Source organism: Oryctolagus cuniculus, chromosome 7, assembly GCF_051225735.1.
Source record: "Oryctolagus cuniculus isolate XC-2025 breed Fujian yellow rabbit chromosome 7, ASM5122573v1, whole genome shotgun sequence".
In the NCBI taxonomy this organism is placed as follows: domain Eukaryota; kingdom Metazoa; phylum Chordata; class Mammalia; order Lagomorpha; family Leporidae; genus Oryctolagus; species Oryctolagus cuniculus.
The window spans coordinates 15,936,375-15,947,841 of record NC_142873.1 but is presented as its reverse complement, the minus strand read 5'-3'; the positions used below and the strand labels follow the sequence as shown (position 1 = coordinate 15,947,841).

The following is an 11,467-nucleotide window of genomic DNA, read 5'->3' as shown; positions in this document are numbered from 1 at the left end:
TTGTCAGCTGCTGGGTCAATCCCCAATAGCTAGGGCAGGGTCAGGCCAAAGCCAGGAGCCAGGAGCTTCTTCCAGATGTGTGTGGGGTCCAAGCAAGTGGTCCAACTTCCGCTTAATTTCCAGGCACCTTAGCATGGAGTTGGATAAGAAGTGGAGCAGCTTGGACTTGAACTGGTGCCCATATGGGATGCTGACACTGCAGGTGGGGACTTAGGCTTCTATGTCACAGAACTGGCCAATGGCCATCTGACTCTTTATAGTAACGTCCAAAAAGAGAATTTAATTTCTGGGAATTCTGAACAAAACGAAACTAGAATTTGAAGATTTGGAGAGTCTATCCATATTACAACAAATGAAATGTATTCTGGAAGAGAACACCAGGGTGTGGCTAGGCTGTGCCTTGAAAAAGATGCTTGTATGACATGGACAGAATCTGTAGGTTTCACCAAGGGTGAGCGGAATGGTTTTGAAATGAAAGTGGGCTGACGGCCTTCCTGGATGGAGAGGACGGAGTAATGCAGGGCATCAGTTGACAACATGCAGTTTTTGTCAAGAAGAATGAAGGTGACCCTGAAGGGGATTCCAAGATAATCAGGGCTCCTGCATCTGTTACCCAGGCTGACAGGCAAGACAGAAGCCATGGGACACTGCACGGACCAGGAGTAGAGGCTCCGGAAATGTTTGGGATAATGCTGCCACCCTCCTGGGCCCAGATGGCAGAGTTTGAAACAAAGAGAATTATCATGGAGAGGCAGAGACAGAGAGAAGGCCTTCCAATCACTGGTTCACTTCCCAATTGGGAACCATGGCCAGAGCTGGGCCAATCTGAGGCCATAAACCAGTAGTTTTTTCTGTGTCTCCCACATGAGTGCAAGAGCCCAAGGACTTGGACCATCTTCTACTGCCTTCCCAGGCCATAGCAGAGAGCTGGATCAGAGGAGGAGCAACCAGGACTTGAACAGGTGTCCATATAGGATGCCGGCATTCCAGGTGAATGCTTGGGCTAGTAAACCACTGCTCCATCACAGAAACTAGTTGTTTGAGAGGGAGAGACACAGAGAGTACTGCCACCCTCTGTTTCAGTCCTCGAATGTGTGCAACTGCCTGGCTGGACTGGGGCCAAAGTCAGGAGCAGGGAATTCGATCCAGGTCTCCCTGTGTGGGTGGCAGGAACCCAAGTACTTGATATCCTGGGGACGGGTTGTTCACAGACATGTGTGGGCACCTTTGGGTTGTATTTCTACTTGTCTACAGGAGGCCTCCTGCAGAGTTGGCCACCTCAGGCTGTTTTGTCCAACCAAGGACATGCTGTTGCCAAACCCCTTCCCATGTGTGATGAATGTTCTACGTTCTGAACACTGAGGGCCCCACATCTGCTTTCTCAGTTTCCCTGGCTCCACCATGTAGGAAGATCTCCATGGACTGGCCATTCTGAAACAGTGACACCAGCTCTTGATGTGAAAGGAGAGACCCAAGGAGCAGGCACTGGGAAAATCCATGCTGGCTCCTGTAACATAATTACAGCCCATCTCAAGATCCTCACAGTGTCCAGGGACAGCAGAATCCTGTCCACGGGCAGTGTCTAGTTCCTAGGGCCAGTGGTGTCACCTGTGCAGCCCAGGGTCTGTCACTCAGGGTGGGCTCAAGTGTCCTCCAATTGGGGGCTGCAGTGCCTGCTGGTCTGTCAGAGTGCACTCGTGCCTTCTTCCTGTCTCCAGTTCCTGGTGCACTGAGTCCCTGAAGATCCTCTGGACAATGACTGTCACCTTCACACAGTGGATTTCAGACAAGCTCAGCCAGACTCCAATTCTGTTCCCTGCCCAGCAAGAAAGAGAAGGAAGAGGCCAGCGGATCTCTCTGAGGCAGCTGTGTGCTGAGGGCTCTTCCCGGGCCTCCAGGATTCTCCTGATGAGCATGCCCCTCCTCCCCCTCTGCACTCCAGGACAGCCACAGAGACACAGGGACTCCATGCCTGCTGTCAGCTGGGTTTCCCCTCCCCCATCCTTCTACAGGCCCCAGGTCTAACCCAGTCCTGGAGGCCACAGGAAAACAACAGGAAAAGCACACTATGTTGCATTTTCAAAGCACCCAGCCCTAGCAACCTCCATGAAATTCAGGGAAGCTGAGCTTCCCCGTGGGCACTTGGGGTCACTCCTCCAACTTCTGAGAGGGCTCCCGGACAGCAGCAGTTGAGATGAGCGGGCAGAGGTGGCTCCCAAAGGGCGGGTTTGCACCCTGGACCTCACAGGGACGTCTGCACTCTGCACATCGGGTCCCCAGGAATTGCCCTGACAACAGGCAGCAGGCTTTTTGTTTTTTAGAGAATTTTTATTCTTTTTTTAAAAATTTTATTTATTATTATTATTTTTTGACAGGCAGAGTGGACAGTGAGAGAGAGAGAAAGGTCTTCCCTCGGTTGGTTCACCCCCCAAATGGCCGCTGAGGCCGATGCACCGCGCTGATCCGAAGCGAGGATCCAGGTGCTTCTCCTGGTCTCCCATGCTGGTGCAGGGCCCAAGCACTGACCTGGCCTAGAACCCGGGGTGTCGGCGCTGCAAGCAGAGGATTAACCTATCGAGCTGCTGCGCTGGCCACAGCAGTCTTTTAAATACAGCCTCCAGCAGGTTCCTCATTCATGGCTCCACCCTGCCTCTGCACTGTGCTCTGTACCTGCGTCTTTAACAACATTGATGACGGAGCCGGAACACAGGGCGGTGCAGTGGGTTAAGTTCCCACGTGTGATCCCAACTCCCCAATCAACGCATGTAACAGGGAAATAACGGGACCCATGCTGTGGTTTATGGCACTGGTGATTGGGGTCAGGGACTAATGACTTCTTTATCAATACATTTCCGTGAGGAAAGTGCGTGGACGCACATGCGCACACACACACGCTGGAGTTCAGGGCACCACAGCCTGACAGTAACAGCAGCTCAGCGAGGGGCCAGGGCAGAGGGGACACAAAGAGCTCCCCCAGGGCAGCGCTGGTTTCTCCTCCTGACTCTGCTGCTCCCTCAGGATCCGGGCCAGAGAGACCCCGGGAAGAGTGGTCCACGGGCAAGGGAGGAAGGGTCGGGATTCCCAGAGGGAAAAACAGAAGCCGGAGCTCGAGGTGGCAGAGCGATCATTAAATCCACAGAGGGGAAACCCCACACGCCACAGCGCCACGCACCCGCTCCTCCATCAGCTCCCACACAGCTGGGAAGGGCGGGGACACGGACACGCGGGACAACCCCGCACCAGACCTTGGGCTCCCACAGGCCACGCCCACCGCCGCGCGGCCCAGCGCTTTCCCGCCCTCCGCAAGCCCTGCCCACCCGCCCGTTGCCCTCAGCCCCTCACACAGCCCAGGCCCCTCGTCCCGAGGGCGCCATCACGACCCCCAGCGCGGCCTGCAGGCCGCCGAGGGCCCTGGGGGCTGCCGCCCCCCTGGGGAACCCGGATGCGGACCCCGCTTCAGAAAACAGAGCTGTGGACAATGGAGGACCCAGCGCCAGGGCTCCGGAACGGGGACAGCGGTGCGGGGTCACTTGAGGGCCGCCTTCCGGAACCGGAGTCAGAGGAGAAGACAGGGAACCGCGGACGCGGGGCGGACCCCGCGCCGAGGGACAGGGTTCCAGGAGGACGGGCGCCGGCCCCAGGCTCAGGACGCCGCTCCTCGGGAGGAGGATGCGGGAGCCGCGCCCACAGCTCCCTGGAGGGCGGGAAGGGCCGGGCCCCTGGAGGAGGCCGCGGGGCTGCGGAGCCCGGGCGGCAGGGGGCGCTCTCCGGGACCACAGCCTCCTGGTGTTTGTAACTCCAGGCCTTTCATTCTTACTGTTGTGTTTATTCATTGGAGAGAGAGAATTACAGAGAGGGGAGAGAGAGAGAAAGGTCTTCCATGCTCTGGTTCGCTTTCCAGATGGCCACTACAAGGGGTCTCCCAGGCAGGAGCAGGCCCCAAGCCCTCGGGCCATCTTGCATGGCTTCCCCAGCCCATTAGGAGAGAGCCAGAACGGAAGAGGGGCAGCCGGGACAGGAACCAGCGCCCATGGGGGAAGCCGGCTCTGCAGGTGGAGGCTTAGCTCACCGGGACACAGCACAGGCCGGGCCCACGGCGTTTCCGGTGCTGTGCTGAGAAACTGACTTGAAACTTAGCAGACTCCAGGAGCTAGAATCCTGCTGTCTTTTCTCTTAGAGAGGGGAGGCCTTGCCTCCTGCGTGCGGGCTTGTAGTTTATAACTTTGTTGCAGGCAGAAGTCTCTGAGGGTTAAAGTGCAGTTAAGGAAGTGAGGTTAAGGTGGCTGCAGGTCATCCCGCACTGTCTTGGGCTCAGAGGCTCTGGAGCTGGTGCAGTCACACTAAGGAGAGGAGCCCAGGAGCTGCAGCGTGGGGGCGACAGGCCATGCACAGAAGGGCAGGGTCAGGGTGAAGTTGGCACAGCGGGTTAGAGGGGGACCTGTTCACACTTTGGGATTAAGGAGTGAGAACCAGATTTGGGCCGTGCATGCACAGTCAAAAGTTTAAACACTTTTTCCTTTTACAATAGATATACTATACCTATACATAATAGAATATTTGTATATATGGAATCTATATTTGTTTAATTTGAGCCATTCAATTGACACCAATGTACAGGTAGGTGTACAACCAGGAATTTGAACGTGTAGGTCTTTTTTCCCAACACGTTGTGGAGTCCCCTTCTCCAAGTGGGAGGCACAGACTGTCCATGTTGCAGCTTTCTCACTTCCTGGCAAGGGCAGCCCAACCCCCAGTTTGTAAGAGAGCGGGGGGGGGGGGGGCTGTCGAGAGTTATCTTTACATTCATGGACAAAAACCGCTGTCAAAAGTAACGTTATTAAAATAGATTTATTATCCCTGAAAAAAAAGTATGACAGCCTTACTGTTGAATATCTGAAAAACAGCAAAATATCAAATCATCAAAATCATATCATTACAATTGATACCACAAATACTGAAACAAATACTCTATCACACAGCAATCCTTAAAAACATACAAATTAAATGAAAAAATCTGGAGCCAGGGCCATGGCACAGTAAATTAATCCTCCACCTGTGATGCCGGCATGCCATATGTGCGCCGGTTTGAGTCCCGGCTGCTTTTCTTCCAATCCAGCTCTCTGCTGCGGCCTGGGAAAGCAGAAGATGGTCCAAGTCCTTGGGCCCCTGCACCCACTTGGGAGACTGGGAAGAAGTTCCTCGCTCCTGGCTTCAGATCAGTGCAGCTCCTGCATTGTGGCCATTTGGGGAATGAACCAACAGAAGGAAGACCTTTCTTTCTCTCTCTCCCTCTCACTATCTGTTACTCTACCTCTCAAATAAATAAATAAATAAAATCTTAATCTTTAAAAAAAGGAAATATAAAATTTTTTAAAAATTAGTGAAAAATCTCTTTGTATACCTCATTGTCACCCCCAATGGAATCAGCATTACTTTTCTGATTTTATTAATACATATCTAAATATACATTTCAGGGGATTCATTTATAGAAATCAAGCCACAATATTTGGCTTAGTTATTTGACAATAAGGAAACAAAGCTATTGCTATTGTCTCTGTGTGTGTGTATGTCCAAACTCATGTTGAAAATTAGTCCTCCAGAGCAGACCCAGGGACAGGAGGGAGTCGGACTGGGAGGAGGCCTCGCGGGGGGCCACCGCAGCCGCCTGGTGCAGCCACGTGACCATGGAGTTGGTGCCTTCCTGGATGGCGGGCTACTCCATGCTGTCCAGGTCGGTGGCCCGGTATGAGCTGGCCGCCTCCTGGCTGCAGTCCCGGGGTGCCGCTGCAGGCCACTCATTCTGCCTGGCAGCCCGGGCCTTGCAGCAGTGAGGACCAGAGGCCGGAGACCGGTGCCTGGGCATGGCTGAGCCGATGCAGTCCTCAGAACGCCGGCTGGGGGAGCTGTCGTGTCCACCTCCCCGGCGCTGGGCCTGGGGGACCATGGGCTCCCAGCCTCCCAGGTGGCTGGCCGGCCACTCATAGGGCTCGGGCTCGCTGAGCGAGCTGGCTGAGAAGCTCAGGGAGTAGCAAGGTGGGGTCTCGTTGGAGATCACCCGGGGCTGGGCCTGGGGGTGCAGCTGGGCCTGAGCGGCCGCCTTGGCTGGAGCCCTGGCCTCCTTCCCGCCCCGCTTCAGAGCCCGCGGGATGGCGGATGGTCACCGCGGGGGCGGCCCCATCAGAGTCCTAGAAGCAGTACCTGGCCTCCTCGGTGGGCGTCCTGAGGCACAGGGACTGCCCCCCTTCACCCCAAGTCCAGTCCAAATGGGCACTTGGGAGCCGGGCCAGGGGCAGCTCCAGCCCGCCCCGGCTCCTGCCTGTGCCTCGGGCCTGCTCCGGGCTCCAGCTGGTGCCCCCGGCCTTGAGCTGGTGCCCCGAGACCTGGCTAGAGGGGGCCGTGAGGCCGGGGGGCTCCTGCCTGTCCAGCCAGCCTCGGGGCTGCTCCCTGGGGGGCCCTTTCAGGGTCTCATCGCTGAGGGACACGACGCTGGAGAAGCTGACCAGCGTGCCCTCCACCAAGTCAGTGCACGAGTCATCTTCTGGGGCACCAGCTTGTAGACAGGGACGGGCAGCGCCCGGCGGCCAGGCACCAGCACCGAGGCCACTTTGCGGAGTCACGCGGGCACTGCGGCCCATAGGCACTCCCGCAGCAGCTCCAGCTCCTGGTCCGCGGCCATGTGGTTGCAGGAGCCTGTGGGCGCCGGCCCCTCCTGGCATCCAGCGACTTCTCCCCAGCAGCGCCCGGCGCCACCTCCACCCCTGCCAGTGCCGTGGTTGGGGCAGGTGGGCGGCAGCAGCTGCATCGCCATGTCCTGCTGCTAGGAGTGCTCGTGCAGGGCAAGCATGCTGAGGCTGGAGGCGCAGAATTTCTCGTCTGGCTTCTCCACGGTGAAGCCGTCTGGGTGGCATGGTCTGCCCGGGGCTGTCGGGCAGCTCGCTGGGGCTCACTGTGCTGCTGCCCAGCCCACTGCAGGGGTCACTGGGGATGGAGCTGGCAATGGACAGGCTCTGGAAGCTGCCCAGGGAGCTCACAGAGATGCAGCGGCTCAGGACCAGCAGTATCTCCTGCACACAATTCTCGGAAGAACTGGATGGCGTGGCATCCTCCATGCCCAGGCCTTGGCCGAGGCCACGCTGGGGCGCCGGGATGGCAATGGGCAGGGAGGAGGGCCCTCCAGGTCCCACCCAGCTCTGCCTCTTTGGGGCTGGCCTCCTCCAGGCCTTCGAGGGAGGAGTCGCTGTCCAGGTCTCCAGCCTCGCAGGGTCCCGGGCGTCTGGCGGAGGACAGCGAGGACAGCAAGCTGCAGCGGGACAGTGAGAGGGGCCCCTCCTGTGCTACCAGCCTCTGGGGGCGGCCGGCCAGCCCCCAGCTTCTCGGGCACCTGGCTCAGGCCCTCTGCTGGCAGCCAGGCCTGCTTCCAGGCCGCGGGGGTGTGTGCCTTGGGGCCATGGGGGGGCCCCCACGCCTGCCCTACCCTTGGCCTCCAGCAGCAGCGCGTGCTGATAGGTGGGTGACAGCTTGATGGTGTGCACAGGGGTGTCGGTGCTGGCAGCATCCCGGGTGGGCCCCTCGGCCTGGCTGCCCCCTGGGTCGAGGTCGAGCCAAGCTGGCTGCAGCTGCCCGCCCAGGAGCTCCTCGCGGTGCTCGGCCAGCGGGCAGGGTCGCATGTGCTCCCGCGGGCAGTAGCTGGTGCTGCCACTGTTAAAGCTGTCCTTGGACATGCTGGCGTGGGCCGCCTGGAGCCGGAGCAGGGCATGCACCCAGCCCCCTACCTCCGGCCGGCTGCTCTCGGGGCCGCGGCAGAAGGAGCAGGACTGCGCCCGGCCCTCCCTCGGTGCATCCTGCTCGGGGTCCCCGGAGCTGAGGCTGAAGCTGTCGGTCGACGAGGTGTGCAAGGCCCAGATGTCCTCCACCAGATGGTCGATCCACGCCAGTGCCAGCGCCAGCTTGGCCTTGGCCTTGGCCGCCACGGCCACCTCGCCACCCACCTCCTTCTCAGGCTCCAGGCCGCAGCGGACTGGCTGGGCGCGGGCCAGCACCTGGCCCTGCAGGAAGGGGCTGCCCAGGAAGAACAGCACGGCCGGGCTGGCGGGCTTGGCGGTGGCAGCGGACAGGGATGGTGCCTCGTCGTCGTTGAAGCAGCCCGAGTCGGAGGCATAGTCAGTCCAGGTGCCGCAGGGGTGGCAGCGGCCTCTTGGCGGTGGCCTCGGCGGCCTTGGGCAGGGCCTGCATCTCTAGGAGGCCAGGCGCCTGCACCAGGGGCCAGGCGTCGATCTCCGCCTCCAGCGCCCCTGCTTGCCCACGTAGAGGCTGGGCACGCAGGTGCCAGGGGACACGGCCTTGGCGGCGCCTGGTGCTTGGCAGGCCGGTGGGCCAGCAGGTTGCACAGGGAGGCGGCGCTGCCCATGGCGATCATCTTGTGCTTGGAGTGCACCAGGTTGCTCAGCATGCCCACGGCGCCCAGGTCCCACAGCAGCTCCTGGTCCTGCGCGCTGCGGGCCCACAGGTTCCAGAGCATGCCGCACGCATTGCTCACAATGGTCAGGCTGTGCAAGGTCAGGTGCTGCAGCAGCGTCTGCAGGCCTTTGTGGTCCCGGAGCACCTGCCTGGATGGGTAGAGGGTGGGAGCAGGGTTGGGTGTGGCTGAAACAGATGGCCCCGCCCCACCCTCTGGGATAGGGAGGCCAGTGCAGAGGGCCCAGCCCCATGCTCCTGGGATTGGGCGGCCAGAGCAGAAGGCCATGCCATGCCCTTTGGGGATTGGGCGGCAGTTGTGGGCATTTGAGGGCGTGCACCAGCAGGTGGGGGGGGTGTTGTGTCTATGTTTCTCAAATAAATTTTAAATAAAAAAAAAAAAGGCCAGTGCCATGTCTCACTAGGCCAATCCTTTGCCTGAGGCGCGAGCACTCCGAGTTCTAGCCCCGGTTGGGGCGCCAGTTCTGTCCTAGTGGCTCCTCTTCCAGTCCAGCTCTCTGCTGTTGCCTGGGAGGCCAGTGGAGGATGGCCCCAGTGCTTGGGCCCTGCATCCGCATGGGAGACCAGGAGGAAGCACCTGGCTCCTGGCTTTGGATTGACGAAGTGCGCTGGCAACAGCGGCCATTTGGGGGGTGAGCCAACGGAAGGAAGACCTTTCTCTCTGTCTCTCTCTCTCTCACTGTCTAACTCTGCCTGTCTAAAAAAGAAAAAGAAAAAAAGAAAATTAGTCCTCAATGTTAAATGGTATTTGAGGTGAGGGTCTTTGGGAGGTCATTAGGATTAGATGAGGTATGGGAGTGGGGTTCCTGGGTTTGCATTAGTGCCTTTATAAGAAAAGAAGGAGAGACCCAAGCTCATACACTTTCTCTGTCTCAACATGAGCTGCCCTGCACAACTTCAGGACTCTGCAGAGAGTTCCTTTCCAACCAGAAAGCTCCCATCAGATGCAGCCCCCAACTTTGGGCTTCCTAGTCTCCAAGAAATGGATTTCTTTTCTTAATAAATTATCCAGTCTGTGGTATTGGGCTACAGTAACAGAAAACAGAGGAAGACAGCCACCAGTTTCCTTAAAGCCTCAAAAGAACACCAGGGAGGGCAGTTTTCCCCGTTGTCCAAAGATGACTTAGAACAATAATTCTCACTGAATTCTTCTCCCCTCTGCAGACTCACCTTCCTCATGATGCTGGACACACTGGTGACCTGGGATGCTAGAGATGGTCACCCCGGAGAGGCTGCTCATACTGGGCATGGTGACATGGGCCATACTGGGACACTGGTCTCACTGCTCATGCCGGGGATGGTGACACTGGGGATCCAGAATCATTCCGGGGACACTGGTCACGAGGGGCTACTGCTCACACTGATGATGATACTGATAACACTTGGGATTTGCTTTGAGTCAGAAATATTTTGTAGTTTAGTCATCCAATTCTGTGTTTTTCAGAAATGCATGTATTTTACCCTAATGTGAATACAGACCATTTTACTGGGCCGTCTTTTGGTGCCGCATTCAACATCAAGTTCCTTGGCAGAAGACAGAATGTGGTTAATTTACAGGGCTACCTCTGGATGATAGAGACTCCAACTGTCAAGAGCATTTTGATTGTTAGTTTTGAGTCTCTAATGTCTTCAGATGTCGATGTATTTGCTCATTCTGTGCCTCTCTGACTTATGGACCACTTAGCTCTTTGCTCTCTACTAATTGATGATTGCAATGAAGCACTTGATCATGTTCATTACTACAAGTACTCAACAAGCTCATTGGCAGACTCACAAAAAAACGAGAGTGATTTTTTTTTCAAAAAAGTGAATATTCAAATCAAACTAGATTTTTCCTAATAATTTCTGAAGTGCATTTAAAACACATACCTCAAAATTTCAGATTCATATATGAACATTTTCTAAAATATTTGTTTATTTTCATTTTATTTGAGAGAGATAGATGAATATACAGAGAGAAGCAGAGTGCTGCTGGTTCACTCCCCAAATGCTCATGACAGCCAGGGCTGGGTCAGGCTGAAGCCAGGAGTTTAGAACTCAATCCAAGTTCCCCACATGGGTGGCAGGGGCCTGAGTACTACAGCCATCACCTGATGCCTCCCAGCATGCACCTTATCAGGAAGCTGGATTGGAAGCAAAGGATCCAGGACTCGAATCAGGCGTTCCTATATTGGATGCCTGTGTCCCAAGTGGCATCCCAGCTGTTGTGCCATTTAACCTCACCTTTCCCCAATAAATGAGTTCTTTGGGGACAGGTAGTTGCATTAGAGCTCATTCTTTCCAATTGTCTACATACTGAATAATTATTTACTGATCAATCCCAAACCTAGTGTGTTCTTACATTTTCTCTAGCCATTCTGCTTCACTCTCCTATTACTATCTCAGATAACCAATAGATTTCCATCAATAGTAGCTACTTGAATGAAGGGACAAAGACTTGCATCTGCAGGGCTGGCACTGTGGCACAGCAGGTTAATCCTCAATGCTGGCATCCCGTATTGGAGCCCTGGTTCAAGTTCTCACTGCTACACTTCTGCTCTACTTCCCTGCCACTGGGCCCAGGTAAGCAGCAGCACTGACCAAAGTATTTGGGCCCCTGCTACCCATGTGGGAGACCTGGATGAGTTCCTGACTCTTAGCTTTGGCTTCAGCCTGGCCCAGCCCTGGCCACTGCAGCCATCTGGGGAGTGAACCATTGGGTGGAAGAGCTTTGTATCTCTATCTCTCCCTCTCTCTAATTCTGCCTTACAAGCAAATAAAATAAGTCTTAAAAAAACAGCTTGTACTTGGGAAGTGTGGTTTCAGGAGATTTTTCAGGCTAAAGCAATGTGATGTTAAAATGCATGATGGGTCACAAGAATCTGATGGAGTAATCAGGATATTCAAACTAGAAATAGTCTGACACATTGGTTCCACTATGCAAGGGTGAGAATAAAAATGTGCCTGCAAACTTAGACAAGTCTGATTGTTCTGTAGCTGTGGCAATAAAGAT

General features: G+C 56.0%; 1 pseudogene; it reads right to left on the bottom strand.

The window, feature by feature from the left end:
• Positions 1-4,879: 4,879 nt before the first annotated feature.
• Positions 4,880-9,724, bottom strand: LOC138850342 (adenomatous polyposis coli protein 2 pseudogene; annotated as a pseudogene).
• Positions 9,725-11,467: the final 1,743 nt, after the last annotated feature.